Below are 24,394 nucleotides of genomic sequence, written 5' to 3' on the forward strand. Positions count from 1 at the left end.
AGAATCACAAGGCATAATAGAATGATCAGTTAGATTTTCCCAAAGTGACTTGTTATTTAGAAGAAAAATGTCTCCAGGAAAGTATCTTTAATTATCCTGGAACAATTCACCATAAGAGATATCCCCAAATGCCGCTAAAAGTTCCCAAATTGGGACAATTGTTATTTGTTTATCCAGTTTACTGAGAACTATTTGAAGCATCTGACCATGCTGGAACTTAAGGAACTATCCCTTAAGATGGTACTTTCTGTCGAGCAGAGGTAACAAAAGGACCAAGCTAAGGAAGAGCTCTCCCAAGAATGAGTGTCAGAATCCCTCCAGTAGAGAGGACAGGGTGGCTCTTGACCCACCCAATTCAACTTTGAGGGAGGATACATTACTCCAGCATTAGCTCTTTTCCCAGGTTCCAAGGAGGAGACTGTATGAGAGAAGTCTGGCTAGGTTCAAGTATCTCACTACTAAAGCTCACAGGTTTATCCACGGAGTCTGCCACGTCTGACCATGTGAGCACACAAGGTCTCCTTACAGAATGGGTGAGAGCACAATCCTCTGCAGAGTGTGATGGGGACACTGGACCAGGATGCTTGGTATACAACAGCAAATAGGCCCTGGGAAGGCAGTGTGCACCATCTACGAATGCTTGCCTAACACAGGCAGAATATTATCCTCTCAAAGGCAATCAACAAGCTTTGATTAAGTAGAGATAAAATTGTATTTAAACCATAATGGAAAAGAATATAAATATGTATTCATATAATATTATATGTATATATAAAGAATGTATATGTTTGTATAACTGAGTTGCTTTGCTGTACAGAAGAATACAACATTGTAAATCAACTATACTTCAATTTAAAAAATTCACTAAATCAACCATTATAACTGAAACATAATTTGTAATATATTATCTCCATGAGACACTTCTTCCTTGTATGCAAACATAAAACTTGTTAACATACAAAACAAACAAATACACAAATGATTCTCCCTAAATCTTAGCAACTTACATTAAAGAAAGTTCCTCATATGACTACAGTTCCTCGGGAATATTATTATTCATTTATGTTCCATCATTTCATAGAGTGAATACCGACTTAAAATTTCTCAAAGTGCCAGGACTGTCTGTACTTTGAAGACAATTATGTCAATGTCTCTAACTTCCTGTGTATGTCATACTCTTTTCCATATGGAAGAGGCTATCAATTTTATGTCTGCGTGAAGGAGAAGAATCACAGGACATTTCACCTGTTAAATCACGTCTATTTTAAGGAAAGAAATATGATAAATACATTTTCTCTATAAAGAATGCTGTCTACCATTATTTCTCATTAATCAAATGTGATGTGTAACTTGCTAAAAAGCCCTATAGCATTTTCCTAACAATTATAGCTCCTAATCTGTATAACATACTGCTTCATTTTAAGCCAAAGGGACATTCTGGAAATCCATAAATACTACAGGGTATAAAGAGGGAAAAAATATAACTTGTACTATAACTTTTAGCCAGAGAAAACAGAAACAGAGGAAAGAGAAAAACAGGTAATGCTTTCCACATCTGAGTGATAAAACGTCTGCACAGAATTCCTACTGACTATATGGGAACAGTCAGGAAATCATTCTTTTAAAAATGAGTTTTAAGCAGAACAGTAATCTAGAAAAGCATCATAACACATTGCACCGCCTGGAGCAGCCCCACAGCGTGGCATGATGCCTTTAGAAAGCAGAGTTCGGTTCAATAGTGCTGTCTAGGGGAGAATGTGAGTGAAAGAGAGGGAGTGCTGTGCACATTTGTATCCACTCTACAACAGTCTACCATTGCCCCTGGTGCCCGGCATCTGCTCTGCACCCACAAATCTGGAATGAGGCTTCACGTGCCTGCCCTATGCAGCTACAAGCTTTGCATCCCAATTAAACCAACCCCACTGTCCTGGAAGAATAGCCCTGCTCAGTGACTGACAAACATTTAAGAATGTACGCATGTGAAACTAAGATGAAAATGAAAGAGACATTATTTATGTGAAAGGGCATTTAAAGATGAATAAGTTATGTGAGGTTGAGAAAGTATGCCCATTTAGAAATGGATGAGATTGTTGCTGAAGTATGGAAGACTAGTTGTGGAAATGCTAGGGCAAATCAAGTAGACATGTAACAGTTGTTATTTTACAATGGTCATAGAAAACTTGCTAATTAGTATTTATCAAAAGAAGTTTTCGAGTGGACAATCTTTTTTTTTTTTTTTTTTTTTTTTTTTTTTTTTTTTTGCGGTATGCGGGCCTCTCACTGTTGTGGCCTCTCCTGTTGCGGAGCCCAGGCTCCGGACGTGCAGGCTCAGCGGCCATGGCTCACGGGCCCAGCCGCTCCATGGCATGTGGGATCTTCCCGGACCGGGGCACGAACCCATGTCCCCTGCATCAGCAGGCGGACTCCCAAACACTGCGCCACCAGGGAAGCCCTGTACTTTTTATATGTAGAGTGTGAATGCTATGCATGGGAACGCCCTAATTATTTGGTACTCTGGAATTTTGTTATACAACAAAAGAAATCTTAAAAAGTGACATCATTTGGAATTCAGAAATTGTATTTACACTGAAATGTTTATTACAGTGAAATATAGCAGAAAGGCTTGTAAGTTATAGAACAACATTAGAAGCTTATGTGTCATCTCAAGTTTTCCACCAAGTTTATGAAGACGGTGGAGGGATATTTCTACCACAAAAAAGTAACATTAATTTTTACAAATAATATTAGAAACTAAGTATTTTCTATGCAATATACTCCTATGCTGGGAATTCCAGATCTTTATGTCAAAGGTCCTGGAAAATCTATTGAGGGTATCATGTCAAAACTCAAAGTTGTCAAGTATTACTAATGATACCTCTACTGTGTCCTTATACAGAAATGGTGTTAGTTTGAATCTAGAGCCCAGAAATAGACCTAAACATACGTGGGTATTTGATTTTGATGAACAAAATCAACCAAGGGGAAAGGAATGAGTGCATATCCATATAGGTATGCATACCTAACACCGTAGTAAAATTAACATGAGCTGGATCCTAAATATAAATGGAAAAGCCACAACTATAAAACGTCTACGAGAAAACATAGGAGAATATTTTATGACTTGAGATTATGCAAAGGTTTCTTTGACAGACTCTAGCAATAACTATAAAAGAGTAATAAATTTAAAATGTCTCTTCAGCAAAAGATGATATACAGAAAATGAATTAACAACCTACAGACTGTCAGAAAATAGTCATAAAACATATATCTAACAAAGTACTGGCATCTAATATATATACGAAAGATTCTGGAAAGATATACCAAACAATCCAATTAAAAAATGAGCGGAAGAGTTCTCAGAGCTCCTGGTACGAGCTTCTTCCCTTGGGTGGATTCTTGGCTTTTCTCCCAGCATGGCCCCCGAACACCAGTCTTCACTTCCACCCCAAGCAAAGAACCCGAAGAAACCGAGAAGGACTCCTGCCTGCAGGGCAGAGGAAACGCCTGCTTCTCCGAACTTGCCGAAGGAAGAAAAAGAACAGCAAGAAGCAATTGAACACATTGATGACATACAAAATGAAATAGACAGACTTAACGAACAAGCCAGTGAGGAGATTTTGAAAGTAGAACAGAAATATAACAAACTCCGCCAACCATTTTTTCAGAAGAGGTCGGAATTGTTCACCAAAACCCCACATTTTTGGGTAACAACATTTGTTAACCATCCACAAGTGTCTGCACTGCTTGAGGAGGAGGACGAAGAGGCGCTGCATTATATGACAAGAGTCGAAGTGACAGAATTTGAAGATATTAAATCAGGTTACAGATAGATGTTTATTTTGATGAAAACCCTTACTCTGAAAATAAAGTTCTCTCCAAAGAATTTCATCTGAATGAGAGTGGTGATCCATCTTCAAAGTCCACTGAAATCAAATGGAAATCCGGAAAGGATGTGACAAAACGTTCAAGTCAAACTCAGAATAAAGCCAGCAGGAAGAGACAGCATGAGGACCCAGAAAGCTTCTTCACCTGCTTTACTGGTCATTCTGATGCAGGTGCAGATGAGTTAGGAGAGGTCATCAAAGATGATATTTGGCCAAATCCATAACAGTACTACTTGGTTCTGGACACGGATGATGAGGAAAGGGAAGGAGAAGAAGATGATGATGATGATGAAGAGGAAGAAGGATTGGAAGATATTGATGAAGAAGGGGATGAGGCTGAAGGTGAAGAAGAGGAAGATGATGATGAGGGGGAGGGAGGAGAGGAAGATGAAGGAGAAGATGACTAATGGAACACTGATGGATTCCCACCTTCCTCTGTTAATTTTCTCCAGTCCCTGGGAGCAAGTTGCAGTCTTTTTTTTCTCCTCCTCCTCTTGTGCTCAGTTGCCCTGTTTTTGAGGTCTCTTTTCTCCTTTATACCATGGCTCACAACTTATTTTGGGGGGAAATACCTTGAGCAGAATTCAGTGGGAAAAGAATCTCTACCCCTTTCTGTTCCAAATTCATTTTTATCCCTTCCTGTCTCAACAAAAACTTTATGGAATCAACACCACCATGCTCTGTGGGAAAAAAGAAAAACCTTCTGCTCCCTTAGCTCTACTGGAAGCTGGAGGGTGCTAGGTCCCTGTGTAGTAGTGCATAGAATTCTAGTTTTTCTCCTCCTTTCTCTGTATACTGGGCTCAGAGATTACACTGTGTCTCTATGTGAATATGGACAGTTAGCATTTACCAACATGCATCTGTCTACTTTCTCTTGTTTAAAAAAAGAAAAAAAAAACTTAAAAAAATGGGATTATAGAAGGTCAGCAAAGGGTGGGTTTGAGATGTTTGGGTGGGTTAAGTGGGCATTTCGACAACATGGCTTCTCCTTTGGCATGTTTAATTGTGATGTTTAACGGACATCCTTGCAGTTTAAGATGACACTTTTAAAATAAAAGTCTCCTAATGAAAAAAAAAAAAAAATGAGCGGAAGACCGAAATAGACATTTCACCAAGGAAGACATACAGATGGACAAGAGGCACATGAAAAGACACTCAACATCACTAATTATTAGAGAAATGCAAATCAAAGCTACAATGAGGTTTCACCTCATGCCGGTCAGAATGGCCATTATCAAAACATCTAGAAACAATAAATGCTGGAAAGGGTGTGGTGAAAAGGGAACCCTCCTGCACTGTTGGTGGGAATGTAAATTGATACAGCTACTATGGAAAGCAGTATGGAGGTTCCTTAAAAACCTAAAAATAGAACTACCATATGACCCAGCAATCCCACTACTGGGCATATACCCTGAGAAAATCATAATTCAAAAAGAGACATGTACCACAAATGTTAATTGCAGCACTATTTACAATAGCCAGGACATGGAAGCAACCTAAGTGTCCATTGACAGATAAATGGATAAAGAAGATGTGGCACATATATACAATGGAATATTACTCAGCCATAAAAAGAAATGAAATTGAGTTATTTATAGTGAGGTGGATGGACCTAGAGTCTGTCATACAGAGTGAAGTAAGTCAGAAAGAGAAAAACAAATACTGTATGCTAATGCATATACATGGAATCTAAAAAAAAAAAAAAAAAATGGTACTGATGAACCTAGTTGCAGGGCAGGAATACAGATGTAGACATAGAGAATGGACTTGAGGACATGGGGTGGGAGGGGGAAGCTGGGGCGAAGTGAGAGTAGCATTGACATATATACTATACCGAATGTAAAATAGTTAGCTAGTGGGAAACAGCAGCATAGCAAAGGGAGATCAGCTTGGTGCCTTGCGATGACTTAGAGGGGTGGGATAGGGGGGATGGGAGGGAGGCTCAAGAGGGAGGGGATATGGGGACATAGGTCTGCATATGGCTGATTCACTTTGGTGTACAACAGAAACTAACACAGTGTTGTGAAGCAATTATATTCCAATAAAGATCTATTAAAAAATATATATATATATACTTAAAAAAAGCAAATGATACACAAGTATTGAACTCTACATAGTGGTGTTCATTATGTAGCAATGTATTTGGAGATGACATGTAATCATGTCTCTAATTTACTTTAAAATGCCTCAAAACCAAGACAGATTGGTAAGTGACTAGAGATAGATAGATGGATATTTAGGTAACAAAGAAAGTACAATAAAATATTAATTGCAGAATCTAGGTCCTGTGTATATGAATGTTCACTGTACAATTCTTTCAACTTTTCTGTATATTTGAAAATTTTCAAAATATAATTTTGAAAAAAAATCCACACGTCCAGGAACCGCTGATCTACAGTACCAGGACTCAGTCATTATTCTCTGATAAATGACTTTCCCCCAGAAAGGAAATGCTTGTTCTCTTCCCTCTGGATCCCTCCACTGCACAGCTTCTCACACTCCCGTCCATTTCATCTCCAACCTTACTTCCTTGTTTCACAAGGAAAAGAAGCAGGCTTATTTTTCTGAAAGCAGATTAGGCTAAGGGGCACATTACACTTTACGGCAGCGATGCTAGTAATTTTCACTTCAAAGGACTGGTATTTGGATCCTGTTTGTTCAGTTTCCCAGTTTATCTCATAGCCTTGCCATTCTATTCAATTTGACTGAAATTAATACTGCTTTAGTTGGTCCTGCTTCACCATACCAAAATAAGACAGAATGGAACTAACAACAGACATTTTTATTCTACACAAAAATGTCTGATCACTTTAACATTATTATTTTAGGTACACTTAACCCTTAAAACCAAGTATCAGGTTTAGACTTGCAGATTTGATTCATGAAAGCCCTCAAATAGAGCTCAGACTGGACATGCAGGGACTGACCCTGATTTTCACTCTCCTTGGATCATTTTAATATTTTTTTAAATAAAAGAAAACAAATGACCAGCTTTACATCACTGTTATTTGCATCAGTGAATATCTACAACTGTTTCTCTTCTTAGAAATCCATTAAAATGCGCCATTTCTGATGTCGATCTTGCCCTCTGTAATGTACTCCTACTGGAACAGGAACAACGTCAACATCAACAATGTAAGCCATTTCTAACTTAACTAGTCTAGAGTTCGTAAGAAATAGTCAGCTTTCACTGGAACCAGACGCAGAACAAATCTGTGTGTGGAAAAAGTAGGTGTTAAAGTCCCCTTTGTCTTCAAAAGATTGGTTTTATATGATTTTAGTATGTAGTTTTGGTATGATTTAGTCTCGTATGATTTTAGCTAATAAAAATGTATGCTTCTTTCTGGAGCTGCACACATTTAGAAACTAGCTGGTTCGTTTCATTTGATATATACTTCACTGTGAATGACTGAGTAAATGAGGTCTTAAGACTCAGGGACTCAAATCTTTGCATATATGCAGAAGACTGAGTACTGTTAAATGCTGCTCAGGATGGCAAAGACTGAGGTTTAGTTGCATTGACAGCAAGTAAAATCTAGATCTTCAGAGAACTAAAGTCTATGTTTCAATAGGTTTAACAACTTCAGTTGAAAGCACATTTTAAAAATTGATACTCATAAAAAGCTCAGCAAAAAAGAAGCTATTTATAAATCAAGCCTCTGAAACAAGAATACAGAAACCCCCAAAATATCTTATATAATTATTCATTTTTTTAAAAAGGTGATTATGACAACATGCAGACACGAATAAGAAAAATACACTGAAGGGAAAAAATGCAATAACCCCAAAGAAACCTAAATATATTTTACGGAAAAGACTGTGCATAAAGACGAACAAGAGAAGTAATTAGCTTGTCTATCTGGGAGAAGAAAAAGGTTATTGTAGCTTTCTATGCATGGGAAACTAGACCAAGTGTGAAGGGAGAACCTCACAGTATGAATAGCTAAATATAACCTAGAAATCCCATCTCCTGGTACACTGCAGAGTTCCTTAAAAAAGGCTTCCGAATGTAAAGAGAGAGAGAGAGGGAAAAAAAAAAAGAGGTTTAAGGATTATGAAACAGGGGAAGAAAGCCAAGTGGGACACCATGATGACTGAGGTGATGATTCTCTCCATAACAAGGAAGTGTGGCTGAGAGCCTAAGTGAGTTCCTTCTTAGTGTTTACAGAGGGAGATTAATTGTTCCCTAATCTGAACTCTACAATGTGCAGGTTGGAAATGCTTCTTCATGGAGTGTTCAATACCAAGGCCTCCCAACTAGACCAATGACTATGCTAAATGTCTATCCATCTTTTAGGGCAAAAAGGCAATCATCCAATTGGGGAGTTATTGACCAAATGTACAACCCTCTCAATACAACTAGCCACTGTGTGAAAGAATGGGTTGGTACACATATTATTCTTAGGTATTAAAATGTTCTATAGGAAGACCAGGGTATTACAGTACAGTGCATCACTTTCAATAGTTTTGCCAAATATTTGGTGAAGAATAATCAACTGGGGCAACACATGGTTTTTCAAAGAAAGGCAAAACCCTCCAACAAGAAGTGTATTTCCTCATGAGTTAATAGTGCTCTTCAACCATTTAATAAAATATTTATTGAGTACCTTGCATTGTTGTCAGTGTCAAGGTACAAGGGAAACAGCTGTAAATAGGAGACACACTCTGCTCTAGTAGGAGGAAACAGATCATCTCAACAAATTAACAAGACAATTTCAGCTAATCATAAATGATACCAAACTATAAAATATAAATAAGTGTTAAGAAGTAATTGAAGGAGATACTTTAAAACAGGTGACCAAAAACACTTCTCTGAGAAAGTGATATTGAAGTTGGTCACAGAGTGATGAAGTGGTGCTGCCCATTCCAAGGTCTGAGGGAAGGCATTTCAGGCAGGGTAGCTCATGCAGAGACCCCCGAGGAGGGAATGAGCTTCTGAGTTGGAAGAACAGAAGGAAGGACAGTTGCGGTTGGAACACAGCGAGCAAAGGAATGCTTGGTTATAAGATTTATTCATTCACATCTATTTCTAGCACTTACCAAGGGCCATAGTGTGTTCCAGATACCGAAGGTACGGAAGTGAACAACACTGACCAAATCCTTTCCCACATGAAGCTGAGCTTCCAGTGGAGTCTCTGGTGGGATCAGAGAAGAGGACAAGGCTAGATCATAGGGGTTGGGGCTTCTGTGCCACAATACGAGTTTGAATATTTTGCCAAGTGACTGTGACAAACCCTTTTCTACCCCATGCCATATCCCCTTAGCACACATGATTCTACCACAGCTCTCAGGGACAAATGAAGGCAAGCTGTGAAAGTGAAAGGGTCTACTTGACAACATTAAAAAAGCTCATGTCTGGGGCCAAAAGGTCCACTTTGCGGAAAGCCAGGCCCTGGGATTAATTAAAAGTGTTGCTGATTACATAGGAACCTCTACTCTGGAGGAGTTGGTAACCCGTCTTTAGCAGAATCGCTCATACTACAGATAAGAATTTGCTTTTCTTGACATCAATGCCTCTGCCAGCTCCACTATTCAAGCACTCTCAGAATGCCTGCTTTACCAAAACGAGATCACATATGCCATTGCATGGAATCGAAGAACTCTTTTAATGGTGAAGGAAATGGAACAGTGGGAAGTAGGATGAAAGATTTCATTGATTCAATTCTATGCTGTATCACATGAAAGCAGCCAACCGAATAGGATGTTGGAAGGGTCTATCTAATACTTAGTTAAGGGACAGGTTGGGTATTCCTAAGATACTGTATATTCATTGAACCAGTGACTGATACATGATGTTGTGTCACCAAAAACTAGAATAAAAAGGTCTGGGCAACAAGAGGTCAAAATGAAATTGTCCCCTCTCACCATGATTCCTAGTGACTGACTTAACAGAATTTATGCTTCTCATCCACTCGAGTCTTGGCACTGCTTATGAGAGGTCCTGGTTCCTGAGCTAGGATAGAGTAAGGACTCAACTGATCCTGAAGTTATGATAACTACCTGGTCATTTAGAGCTCTGCCTGCAGCAGGAAAAGAAATGAGTCACTATACTGGGAGAAATGATCAGCCCTGAGAATCATGAGAACCTAGGATTGCTACTACATAATGGCGTCATGACAGAGTATATCTGGAACCTGGGGATTCATTGGGCATCTGTGGATGATTATATATGGTAGTAACAGTAAATACTCAACTGAAGGCTACCATAGTCTGTCAAGGGCTTGGACACTCAGGAATGGAGGCCTGAGTCATGCACCAAGTGAGAAAGCTTCCAGCTAAAGTGTTGGCTGAGGTTGAAGGAAATCTAGAATGGGGATGTTGAAGATTATTGATGAATATGAATTATGGCCTTAGTCCAGGTACAACAGTGGGGACTTCCACGCCTCCTATCTTAAATCTATTTTTAGGGATTGCAACAGGCTACTCCCTTGAAAACAATCAGTGACAAAGTGAACTTAATGTGGAGCCCAGGAGAACTGAGCAGTATAAGGGGTGGACTTCAGTAGATGCTCTTTTGTGCCCCATGCCATATCCCCATGGTCCAATTTATTTCAGTTTAGCTTGGTACACAGCTTTTGGCACACTCCCAGTATCCTATCTCAAGAGCCCCAGGGAATCTCAGAGCTTCCATGCTTCAGGGCTTTCTCTGAAGCCACAGCCTGGCTGGAAGCATAGCCCCAAGAAGCCAAAAGCAATCTTTAACCAACAGAGTGTAGGGATTGGTAGATAAATGCTCCAGCTTCCCATCTTTTGGAGGGACAATTCTGCAGGCATTTTCCATGGTTTCTCAGATTCCTGTTGAGATTGTGCCCCAACTGTCCAGTGCACTACAAGCTCAACTACCCACTCTGTACTGGCTTTCCTTCCTTCCATGTCTCACTTTCCCAGCTCCTCACTGTGATTCCCAGCATCACCTCCTGAATGAACCATTGGGACACTACGTTTCAGGCTCTGTTTTTAGAAAAATCAAACAAAGATAGTGTCTTAGGGGCTAGCATGCATACTGTTGACTTAAATATATATATATATATATATATACACACACACACACACACACACACACACACAATGTGAGAGCTGTGAGTTAAGTTTTATTTGGGGCAAAATAAGGACTGCAGCCCAGGAGACAGTGTTTCAGATAACTCTGAGAAACTGCTCCTAGGAGGCGAGGGGAGGGGCCACGTTACATAGAAGTTTTGCAACAAAGGACAAGTAATCGGAACTTCAAAAGATTACTGTTAATTAAAGAAAACCAGACATCTCAAGTTAAGGAATTTAGCACTTTTCTATCTATGGTAAGATGCAAGAGTCTTGGCTCACTGAAATCATTCCTTTGAATATGCACCTCAGCCATCTAGGGCCCGTATCTTGAAACATCCTGAGTTTCCTCAGGGCTCATCGCAGGGAGTGGCTGCAGTCTGATGGCTGCTAGACGGCAGGCATCCTTTTCAGTCCTGAGTTTCCTGGGCTCACATTGGAGGGGCTGCAATCATTGATGACTGTGACATCCTTTGTTTATTGATATGGCAGGAAATATTTCATTTCTCAATACATTAAACTGTATCAAGAATGAGGAACCAAGCTGATGAGGTGGCCTACAGTGACATGTTAGGAGATTAAAGAAAATGTATGGCTAAGTTCTAGCATTGTTAAATGCAAGGTGCAGAATTTTGAGGATTAAAAGACAAAAATAAAAACTGCATATGTAAAACGAAGAGTCCAAAAGATCTGCTGTGAGGAAGGTAAGGGAATCTGAAAGTTCCCACAGAATATTCTCTGAAGAAACAGTCCCCCATCAATGAGCAACTTCAATCAAAGCAGCCATCAAAACTATAGGAAACAGTCAGAAGTGCTTTGGATATACAACTAAAAAAATTAACCTACTCCTACACGATACATTGGAGTGTTGACATTTGCAAAGCTTTTGTCAGCTGTCACGCAAATGGACACTGGAGTTGGAACTAGAGCCTGGAGTTGACTCTTGGCCCAACAGGTACTTTCTGTGTGACCCTGGATGACCACTCTGTGCCTGGGTCTCTTTCATCTGTAAAAAACAGACTATTGAAAGAGCACCTTCATCGGAGTAAATGCTATTTCAATTTTGGCTATTGTTTTTATTATTGCTTGGCAAATACCAAGGAATATCGAATGGAACTAGTGACTGATTAGAAATTGAAACTGCAGGAAAATTAGAGATCTGGCAAGTTGACATGTACTGTATGAACTGAGAGAAAAAAATAATTTTCAGAAAATAATCAGCATCTTGAACAAAGTGAACTTTGACTTATTTCCCAATTCTGAAATAGAAAGCTAAGAGGGCATTTTATTTTTCCAAAACAAGTAAAATTAGGATAACTAAGATTAAGCATTTCATATAATAGTGAGAAATGTATGAAATCCATTTCTCCAAAGAGGTGGCAGGGACTTAACCAGCGTTTGTAAAATTCTGGGAAAGTAAGTCATGGAATACACTAAAGGGATGAGATCTACCAAGACTGAGCTTGGTAAAGGGTCTTAATGAGGCAAGTCACCAACAATGGTCCTTGTTGATTCTGCTCGTTGTCTTATTTAATTTTTCACGATCGTGCCATGAATAACTTCCTGAGATACAGAATGTATTTAAAGAAAGAGCATTAATAATAGTTTTTCATTTCAGATAGAAGGATCATTAAATAAAAAATGCATACTTTCACCAATTCAACAGACATTTGCTGAGATGTAATCAAAAATGAAAGGATGTCTTTGAAGACAAAATTGCTCAAAGGTTAGGGGTAATCTGCTCTTGCTATTAGTAAAATTCAAGGGCCATTATAGGGAGAAATAAAATTATAATATCAATCAGAAAATAAAATTTCTGATATTTTCAAAGGAACCAACAGAATAAAGAATAAAGTTGCATATCCTTTTCTTTCTCCAAAATCTTTATTCAACAGAAATTATAATAATAGGCTTCAAAGTAGAATCTAGGAGACACATTGTTACATTACTCTTGTTTCATTTATCAGTATCGTGATGCTATCAAGAAAGAAAATTGAAATAACCAGTGACGTTTACCAAACAGTATGCTCGTTCCTGTCATCTCTATCAAATAATATCAAGGAATGATATAACTGCATCAGCTTTAATGGTCATATCTGTGAAGCTAAAGACAGTGTATAAATGGTTGACTTGTGGACAAAGAGAAAACATGAAATATCAAAATAGCTTTCTGGCTGGGTGTGACGCTCCAACTGGCAAGTTTCCTCATGGACTGGCCTTCTTCAATCAGCACCATATCCTACAGGTATTATCCTTGCTTCTTGTAATGCTTATGTCACCTTTATAGTTGAAAGCACATGAAAAGATCTCATCCATGTGTCCCTCAAGAACCTGGAAGCACTGACTAGTCTGAGCATCCAGATTCTAGTTGTTTTGTCAGAGCTGCCAGTGAGAAGACGGTTCCCTTGGGGGTTGAAAGAAATCTTTGAAATTTCACCTTCATGGCCTTCCAATTCGGTAATGCATTTTCTTGTGGCTGCACTGAAAACTCTTGCTGTTCCTGCTAGTGTTGGAACACTAACTCCTGCAGAGGCAGGGGGGCGGCTGTGGCTCACTGCCGGGACAAGGACATACGCACATCTTTATAAGACAAATTTCTTCCTCTCCCTATTTCTTCAAGTATGCTGACTTCAAAAATGGCTGCAAAAACTATTGACCCTTTCTATCAGCAAGTAACAATGCTTTATCATAGGTACAAGCTTAGAAAATGACTAGGTACAATTAAAGTTGAGTATTCCTACAAAATCCAAGACAGTGTATTGCCTTTTTTTTTTAAAGTTTTTTCTGCCTAGTGTTCCATCACTAATAATAGAAGAACTAAATTTGGAGTTCACATTGGCTACTTGAAAATTTACTTGTAATCTTGCATTATGTATAGAACTTGCCCATGGTTTAAAAATAAAAGGGGAATAGGACATTTGCAAGGTAAACTCATCCATTTCATCCAATATTCTAATCTGTTTTACAAAAAAGATCAAAGCACAATTTGGAGAACAAAATAAGTGACAGAAAAATTGCAGAAGTATGTCAATAACAGTGATGTTTCAGAGATCCAGGAGACTAGCAACTAATACGAACATTATCCTTCATCTCTCTAGATATTACATTATCACTATTCATGTTATTATAGATGATATGTATTTCTATTTTCTTGGAAGGTTCTTTTCTGGCCACCCAGATTCCTCAGTTCTATACCTCACTATACTAGTGAGAAGGTACACCAGGGTAAAGAACAGCTAAGTATTAGAAAGATAGGGGTCCTTAAAAAAAGGATGGAGGCAAAAAACAATTTGCCATATTTCCCTGTTTTGGTTTGTTTTTTTGGTGGGATTTCCTTGTTGCTGTTGATGATTTATTTTTGTTGTTTTGACTTGTTCCCTGCAGAGTTTGGGGTTATCTCAAAATCTTGTACAAAGAAGACAAGCACTGTCTTTTCTTCAAAGAACTTGCCTTTGAAACTAAGAGTGAGACCCCCAGGAAATGCCTCTGGACTTGAACAATGAGGAAGAGGCTGAAGGAGAAGGGTGGCTTATTTACCTCTCCATGACTCTCAAAATACTTAAAATAATGTATTTTCTGCAATTATGTGTCTCTGATGAATTTAAGGAGCCACTTTAACGGGTGGTTTGTTTGACAAGAAGACATTTCAGACGGTCAAAAGTAAGGTTTTATGAATTTTAGATTTTGATATTCATTAATATCCCCTCCCAAAGATTTCCTCATTCCCAAATTAATAATAAATGTGCCTACTTGCACCCAAAGAATTATAATAAAGAAACGAATGAATGAGTGAATGAATGGATGAGTAAAATTAAATGTTAAAAAACTTCCTTTCCATTTTGTTGACCTGATAATTCAGAATTTGGTAAAACCTCATCTGCTCAGATTCTGTAGTGTCTAAACTTAAATTTATAGATGAGAAAGAACACTGGCTTCAGAGTCAAAAAGCTAGGACAAAGGCCCAGTTTTTCCTAGTTTTTGTTTTGTTCTTCTTTAGCTAAAGGACTTTAGGTAAATCATTTAACATTTCTGTGCATCAATTTCTTCATCTGTTCCGTGAAACAGACCAGTTGATTTCTTAGTTCTCATTTTGTGTCAACATTCTATAATTATAGACCATTAGGAAAGTCACCATTAAGTTTCATTTTACCAACTAGCTCAAGTTACTGTGATTCTATATGGCGATATCAAAAATATTTTAAGGTTTTTTTATAAAGAGCACATATTAATATTTTTTAAATTATCAACTTTTTACATAAGAAACCACGAGACTCCCCAAATATTCAGGCACAAACTGTAAATGTACAAACAATCTCTGATTTTCTTCTGTTTCATCATATCATAGATATGGTATAGCCGATGGGCATGGCCTCACTAGATGAAAGATACACAGTGATATTCTGGAGTAGGTGTTGGTTTAATATTTTTAATTTTAGATCTCTTCTCTAGACTAAAATTGTTCAGAGACATGAGGCCTTAACACATATGCCAGTTTCAATGACTCAGTTGTTATATCTGTATTTTCTTCCAGAAAAGTAGAAGTTCTGTGAAATTTCTACTAACTATTCCTTTTGATTTTCCATTTTCTATTAGGTAAAAGGTTCCAGCTGCTTCACCATTTTCACATTTTCGGTACCTAAGAGGACATGGGGGGAAATAGCAACAAAATAGGTGGGGATGGCATTCTGATACTAGAGTGCAGTTAAATGTGAGGGGGAAAAAAACAACTATCCAACAGGATGTCCTCCAGAAGGAAAATGATTTTATCGCATGACTGCCTACCTCATTACAAAGTGAAATTCACCACTCTCCATTTCTGCGTGAGCCTTCATCTGCTGTACAGGAAAGCAATTCCATAGGTTTCCTATAACAGCTGTTACCATGAATCTATCAAATATTTAGTTTCCACTTTTTACCTCTCTTTCTCTCTGTCTCTATGTCCTTCTGAGGCAATTGCAAAAGAGAGATGAAAGATTCTGTTTCCTAACTCTTTCATTAGTTACTTATTTACACCTGCTGTGGGGAAGAAGATTGTGGGAAATGTGAGAGCAATTCACACACCAGTATTTTAAGATCCTGCCCGTAAATGGTGCTGCTACAGAAACACATCTTCCCATAGGTACTAATTAAAAAGCAATAAGTTCACTTGAGTAGCAGTTTTCTTCTATTTCTTTTCCTCTGTACTAGACGTGCTCCTTTTCACTTTAATTGGAACATTATCCCCGCTCAAAAACAAAACAAACAAAATACACTAAAGGAAGACTGGGACTAATGTTAGCTAACAATTTGGAAAGACATTTTCCCCCATTAAACCTGCTGCACTGTTGGAAAACACTAGCGTATAGCAGTTTTCACATCCCTGAAATATTAGATGATAGGTATTTCTGAGGACAGACTACAGGAGCCTGTGACAAACCAGCTTGGCCTCTACCTCCATGGGCATTATGAAGCATTTCTAGATGCTGGTCAGAATTAAAGGTGGAAACGTTTTAGTGACACTACATCTGTGTTTATCACGTGACTTTACTTCCGGGTCACAAAGAGGGAAGGAAATTACAAATGGCACCTGGGCAGCAGAATGCTTTAGAATATAAGAGCCCTGAATGGTTGCCGTGTGTTAAGATAAAATTTAGCACAAAGTTTATATTCAATACGTTTAATAAGGAAGGTTAAAAAAAACAAAACAGAAAGAAACTAGTCATAATAAGGAGGGACATAAGAAAATAACATTATTAATTCACTATTCAATTAATAAATTATTGAACATCTATGAAAGATTCAATGTTAGCTGCTGGAGGATTCAAAGATATATTGAGTATGATTCCTTTAAGAGTTTACAAGGTCGTGGCATCCAGATGGTAATTTTGAACGAAATGATTACCCCTTGCTGGTCTGGAGCTGGGAACATACAGGATGGTGCTGTGAACTCCAAAGGAAATACCTCCAAGATTACATTACAACAACGGTGTATACCATTGTCGAGTGAGAAGAACCAAGAAGGGGTGTGAAGCAGCTGGAAGGAGGAGGATGGAAGAAACAGATGACCCAGGTGAAGATTTACTCAACCCTAATGCAACTTTCAGAGCAAATCGCCCTGGGAAACAGTCCACTGGGAAAAATTTCACTGCTAAGCCAACATAGACTAGCAATTCTTAACTAGAGGCTACAGTATAATATAGTGTAAATAAGACTTAAGAGTGTGGGAAAGAGGCTTACGACCGACCGACTGCCTGAAATCCTTCTTACTATTTAACTGATGGGAGGCCCCGAACAAGTACCTCTCTGTGTTTTCCACTTCTCACCAGTAAAACAGGGAGATAACTGTATTTCTTGAAGGACTGCAGGAAGAATGTAACATACGCAATGCTGAGGAAAGTGCCTGGTGTTCAGTAAGAGGGCAGTGCCTTTTAGCTTTTGTTCTGTTCCTCCACACACGTCGTATCAGATTTCCTGAGCTCCTACCTCCAGTGTCCCTCACCCATTATTCTCCACCTCAGCCATGTTTCCATAACTAGCACGATTTATAACTTTGCTGGTCCGCTAGACACAACGTTTACTCATTTTACCTACCTGTGTACTTGCTGGTTTTGTACTTGTCTTCCTTATAATATAAGCCCTATGAGGATACAGACTGGCCTATGTTTGGTGTCTGAAACATAGGTGCTCAATAAATATTTGTTAAACCATTACAAATGATGATGATGATGATGATAGCTTGCCATGACATAGCTCTTTTTTCGTGCTAGCCAGTATTCTCCAAAATTTAAATACAGTAGTATTCTTTATTCTTACAGCAACCCTAAGACACCTACCTCATAGGTAGGTAACTTATTGTCCCCATTTTACAGATGAGTACAGGAAGGTTAGAAAACTTGCCCAAAGTCACATGGTAAGTAGCAGAACTGAGTGGTAAACTCAGCAGTCTGGCTCTCAAAATCTATTTTCTTAGTCATTAATCTACCTGGCTCCAAATGATCAAATGACAGAAAAGAACAGGGTGCTGCCTGGGGGGCTGACCAGCTAGAGAGCAGAAATGACTCCCAGTTACCAAGAGATGGGAGAAAGGAAGATGTTAAGATATGTACATAAAAAATGAATGGCCTGCCAATTACCTGTCTGAATCTTGCTCCTTCATCCATTAGAGCCAGGTGGGTCCAAAGCCTGAATTCTGGACACAGACTGACTGTGTTTGAATTCTGGCTCTTAGTAGCAGTTCAACGCTATACAAGTTATGTATTCTTTTTGCTCCTCAGTTTCCTCACCTGGAAAATGGGGATTATGAAGTGCGTACCTCATAGATTTGTGATGAGAACTAAGTGAGAGAACAGTGCTTGGGACAAATGGACCTCATACAATTATCAATCTGAATGCTCTGGTCCTTTGGTCTAGTCTGTTAGTTATGGACTTTGCTTTCCAGACGTGTCAGGTTTCTATTCTTGGAAATTAATCCATGTCTGCACTCAGAAGCAGAAATATTGAAGGGGCAGAAGTGAAGTGGATGCATGCAGTGAATAGGTAGGATGCTCAAGAAACTGAGCCGGTTGAAGACAGCTAAGTGCAGAGCTGAGCTCTTGGCTGGGCTTTGATCCCCGATTGTAAGGTCTAAAGAGTAATAAAGGGGGCATCATGGGCATGAAAGGTTCACCCAGGCCAGGGACTGAGCAGGAACACACAGAAGTGGACTGGCAGTGAGATCCAGGGTCTGGACACCGCAGACGCCAGGGGAGTGGATTGGTCTGAGGATGGGGGCGGGGTCTGGGGTGGGTGGGCAGCTAATATCTCCTCCTTTCTATGGGCCTGTTGTTTGCTGTTCTCTCTCAGGATCAACACAGGACATTGGACCTCCTCCCGCATCATGCTTTCTTTAATTCTAAACCCTCTATGTCCTAGGGTCCTTTACAACTCACCTCTAACAGGCCTATGCACAGGCCTTCCTGCAAATGTTGCCCCCAAACTTAGAACTCCCCTGTCCTCTGCCCCTAACATTGTGCGATCTATACCTCCCCATCAACCTCTAACTCTGAACTGTAACACCTTGTAGAAGACCTAAGGGATAAATTTTGCCACCATGGTTAATGTGGGGTACCTCACTGTTTTTAATAACTAAAGATTTGAAATGACAACTCCAGAAAGACTAATATAGCCTTCCCTGGCGGTAACCTTTGATATCAGTGGGCAGCCGAATGTATAGTAGGTCCTTGACATTTTGAAGTAGCTCTTTGGATGCAGCTTTAAAAAAAATAAATAAAGACAACAATCTGATTAAATTGCTTTAATTGTTTAAATCTGATTAAATTGTTCTGACACAGAACATCAGGTTATCAGGGAAGTCTGGCCTATGAACACTGTTTTATTTTCACCAAGAATGTGTGAATTAGAAGCACCCATCTCCTCCCTCGTCCTCATCTTGCACTAATCAAGAGGGAAGGAAGGGCTGATAAACCCTCTGGGGGCAAACTGCTTGAGTTCAAATTCTGGTTCTGTCTCTGTCTGGCTGTAATTTGGGGGAAATTAGTTCCTTCATCAGTAAAACAGAAATACAATATTACCCTTTAGGGTTGTGAGAAACAAATGAGAAAATGAGTACAGAGTACTCGGCCAGGGTAAATGCCCAATAAGCTTAGTTATTCTTATCAGCATTAGTTATTCCCTTCACCATTATCAATCTATGAGATGGAGTCTACTATACTTAGCACTTGGAAATAAACCACATTTATAGATTTTTGTGTGTCATTTTTTTAAGCACCAACATATATCCTGCTCTATGCATAGTGCTTATAATTTAGAGTAAATGTTATAGGGGAAGAGGGCAGTGAGAAATAAAATATAATGAGCAATCATTGAACAAATAAACTACATCTACTTTTTAAGTGCACTTTGCATACAGTTTAAAGTTAGAAATACTGAAGTTATATGATTTAAAACATGCTTGAGAAAGGAGATGGGCTGCCCAAAATGATGCTTTTATTTTAAGAAATACTTTCATATATGGAGAATCTGTATCTTTGTGTTTACTGATGCAGAGCTGCTTTTACACTTTGATCCCTTCCCATCAGCATACAGAAAATAACATTTATTTACACATTAAATAAGAGTTAGCCGAATGGCAAGTGCCTGGCCTCACCTCTATCCACACAAACTAATACCTATGAGCATCTTACCTTCGGGTCTGGGCGCACACCTAAATAGTAACTTGTTTTTAAAATCTATGGATTCAATATTCTATTTTACTTAACCTGGGTTTTCCTCATTCTAGACACCTTAAGTCTGGTATTAAAACACAGCTCTTCCCATAATATGAAACTCATGGTATTTTAAAGGTATCTGACTTCTCAGGTTAGCATATGCTTTATCTCATCATTTACCCAGATCACTATGAGCTTTCCTTCACATCAGAGTTCTGATCAATTCTGTATCCTTGTTCAAAGCATGTTTCTTATTTTTCGCCTCTAGTTGGGTGTTCATTCCCCTGTTCTTTGTTCTTGTTCATTTCACACACAACTAGTCCCATCATATGAAACACATCCTTATCCAATCTGTTATGTTTCACAAATGAATCGTCCAAACAGAAAGTCATTGTGTCCTTCCAAGTTCAGAAATGTTAACTGCAGGCACTTGAAGCTAAATTAAAGGCTAATCATTGTCTAACATTTTGGACCATTTCAGATACAAAACAAAACTGTGATATAGCTGGAGAGGTGCTGAGAGTCTGAGGATAACTCAGAAGTTATATAACTTCTTGAGGCGTATTTCTCTACCTATGAGGCTCTAAGCTCTCTACTGAAGAGACAAGGGAGACTTCACAGGATGTTGATTTCAAATGCAATTATTCTTCAGCCCACGAGGGTATTAATCAGAGCTATAGTTTCAAGGAACAGAAACCATCTCTGGCTATGTTATGTCACGTGGGAAATTATGTTGGTGCAATGGTAGCCTTTAAGTCTACCTCCAGGCAAGTTATCCCAGAGGCCACAGAGAAGACTCTCAGACCAAATTAAAATGCTTGAATCACATGGTTTTAAAAATCAATTTAAAACATAGTTTGAGAAGCAAAGGGAAAGATATAAATACACACACACACACACACACACACACACACACACACACGTTTAGGATAGGATACAGACAGGATGGGACCCACAGGCAGAAGGTGCCCTGGGCCAAAGACACACACTTGCTCTATCAGAGAGACAAGGGCAAGGTACATCTGAATACAGATTTAGCCTGTTAATTAGCCTGATGAACAACCATGGATTCTGTGTTTTCTGGGCAGGGGAAACATGGGTCCAGAGTGGACATCACCAATGGGTGACCAATTTAGACTTCCTGACCATTAAGTGTTGATGTCTATTTAGTGCTTCTGAATATTTAGTGCCTCATATTTTTTTGTCTCACATATATTTAGGACCCAGATGCCTCATAAATATTGGGTATCTCCTGGTCCTTCCACCCCTCTCCATGTTGAACACACGCATGCTCCACTTGCTAACGGCACATTATGTACTCGACACATGCCGTGAATTCCGTCTTCTAGTTGCTTAAAACCCCCTAAAAGTTTTTGCCTATGTTCTACAAACTTATTTATGTAATAGAATTGAATACCCAGAAAACCAGCTGTCAATTGCTCGCTGCATAAAGGAAACACAGTGAAAGGATGTTGAGAATCCAGAGAATCTCTGAGAAACTGGAGAACAGGGAACACAGAAGACTAGGCAGTAAGAACCAAGGGAAAAGTCATGCTTCAGAAGGAGTCTGGTATCTTTAACAATGCCACTGCAGAGGCAAAAAACGTCAGTGTCCCCATGTTGCCGTATCAATCACTGAAGATTCAAGTTCCAGGAGTGACCTTTAAACAACAGAGCCCCAGTTTCATTCCTGCTCCTGGATGTACCAACGCTGAGAGGAGAAGAATTCTGGTCCACCGGATTCCACAATGGGGGATGGCCAGGGCCTCTCAAGGCTACATAAACCAGATCATTTTCAAAGGGAGATGTAGACACCAGACAAATGATAAATGTCCCAAACAGAGAGCACTTAACCGTGATTCCTGTTTAATATCTCATAGAGGCTAATGACTTAAAAACCATCTACATGCTGATGAATTGAAATTTATCTCAGTTTATATCATATGTATCAGCCAACCGAACATTTATTAGGCTTCTGTAAAGTAAATATTCACAGCAGTTTCAATTCCCCACACACAAAGAAATCTGCTATTCTTCCAGTCTTCCTAATCCTAGTAAGTGACACAACTATCTACTCACTCAGGCAAAAATAAGTAATTAAATACATAACAAAACTATGCATCTTCGGCATCATGTTTATATCTCTCTTTCTCTCATATCCCACATCAAGCCCTTGGGCAAATCTTAATCACTCTACTTCAAAACATATCCCATAACCAAGTTCTCCCGCCCTATCTAATGCTGCACTCCCATCACACTCTTTCCCTTTCCTTTTATCAAGCATTTACCTGAACCACTTATTGCTGTTATCCATTATATATCTTTTGGTTTATTTTCTATATTCCCCACGTAATAATTTAAAAGCCATGAGAACAGGTGGTTTTGTTTATTGTCTTTTTTTTTAAATCTATTATAGCCCTGGCAACTAGAAAGGCACATAGTAGATGCTTCATAAAATGTATTGTGTGAATATAGGATATAGTTGTACAATTACATTGTATCTATTGTAAAACAATGCCTTGGCAATCATAGGTAAAAAAAAAAAAAAAAAAAATCAAACTAAAGAACATTAGCCTCACAGTCTATGGTTGTGGAAAACACTTCCATGTAGGTGTATTCAATGGGATTGGGATTGGTGGATTTTTTACAAGTACAGTTCAGCATACAGGCAACCCATGACCTGCAGAGACCCAAGGCAACTGGGCATCTAGGACTTAAGCTCATCAGTTGGGATAGAGTGGAGATGAAGGGTCAGGGTGGTAGGCCTCTGGTCCACCGTGCCATGCTGCTATAATAGCAAAACTGGCCCCTCACCTCTGCTTACTTATACCTGGGAAGGAACTGGCGCTTCTCCAATCATAACTTCCCCAAGGACTGGGGTCTGATATCCAGTCTCACTAAATAGCTATCCTGCCCTAGCTCCATGAATTGTCCCCAATAAAGGATGTTCCAGAAGCCAAGCTGCATGTGCTGTCTCTCATTCACCCTTTACTGACAGGTATCTGCTGAATCTTTAAATGTAGAGATAGGTTATAGGTGTTACACTATTCTATAAGTAGTTGTAGGAAGGCTCCTCCTGGAACGTGGCAGTTAGAACACATCTTTGCCACTGTTACTTCTCAATTAAATATCCAACTCTTATCTTCTGAGCAGAGGAGCGGCTGCAGCGAAGAGAGCCTGGGGTATGTGACAGAGCCTTTAAGTACTGAAAAGATTCCAAGGGAGTGGCCAGCTATTATTTTGGAGGGAGTTGGAATGGGCGAATCATATTAAAACTCAAGCCAAAGAATAAATGCCCATGAAAAGCCAAGAAAAGTATGCAAGATGAGTCAGTTGAGGCTAGGCTTGCCTTTTCACAAACCAAAAGATACTATGAAGTCTCTGTGCTCAAAATAGTATGAAGGGCCATGCATTTGCATAGGTAATACCAAGTAAGAGAAAGACTATAAATCAATCTTCTTATATATGGGACTTTATTATGACAAAGGCAATATTTCTATACAATGGGAAAAATGATTATTTAATAAATAGTAATATCATAGAAAACCACCCATTCAAAAGAAATAAACTCGGGCCCTTTTATCATACCACATGCAAGGAGAAATTTCAGACCAACTAAAAGTTTTAAATGTAGTCAATTAAAAAAATAGGAGATGCTTGTAAAATATACAGGTTTAGGATAATTTTCTATCCAAAAATAGGAAAAAATACAGAAATATGTGACTATGTGAAAAATATTTCAGTGCGTTTAACAAAGGACACCATAAATAAAAACAATAGAAAACAAAAACTGATAGATTAGAAAATATATATGCAACCTGTATAGTAGATAAAAGGTTACTATGCCATATAAAGACATACATATATATGACTTACGGTGTTATTAAAAAACTACAGAGGAGCATATTTAAATGTTCAATAAACAGATAAAATGAAAATTAAATTATAAGAATATTTCATTTAGGTTAATAAGACTGGGAACATAAATAATGAAAATTTTTTTAGGGGAATAAGTGCACTCAAATACGGCAAATGTGCAGTGTTACAGCTTTTTTTCTTTTTTTTTTTAACACAATCTTGCAACATTTATTCAGATTGAAAATACACATCTCCTTCAACCTAGAGATCCATCTTTTTGGAATCAGCTATTTAAAAATACCAGAACTTAAGGATATAAGTATAAGGATACACATTATACACACACACACACACACACACACACATACATAAATACATGCACACACACACATTCCTATTCATTGCATCATAGTAGTTTCACTCTCTCTC

At 38.7% G+C, this 24,394-nt stretch overlaps 1 protein-coding gene and 1 pseudogene across 18 annotated transcripts in view; one reads left to right on the forward strand and one right to left on the reverse strand.

Moving 5' to 3' along the window:
• Positions 1-24,394, reverse strand: part of LOC101328244 (1-acyl-sn-glycerol-3-phosphate acyltransferase delta) — a 1,425,233-nt gene that overhangs the window by 873,076 nt on the left and 527,763 nt on the right. The gene's annotated exons all lie outside the window — the stretch shown is intronic.
• LOC117314525 (protein SET pseudogene) lies at positions 3,312-4,944 on the forward strand (annotated as a pseudogene).

This window comes from Tursiops truncatus, chromosome 12 (genome assembly GCF_011762595.2).
Source record: "Tursiops truncatus isolate mTurTru1 chromosome 12, mTurTru1.mat.Y, whole genome shotgun sequence".
NCBI classification, from domain to species: Eukaryota; Metazoa; Chordata; class Mammalia; order Artiodactyla; family Delphinidae; genus Tursiops; species Tursiops truncatus.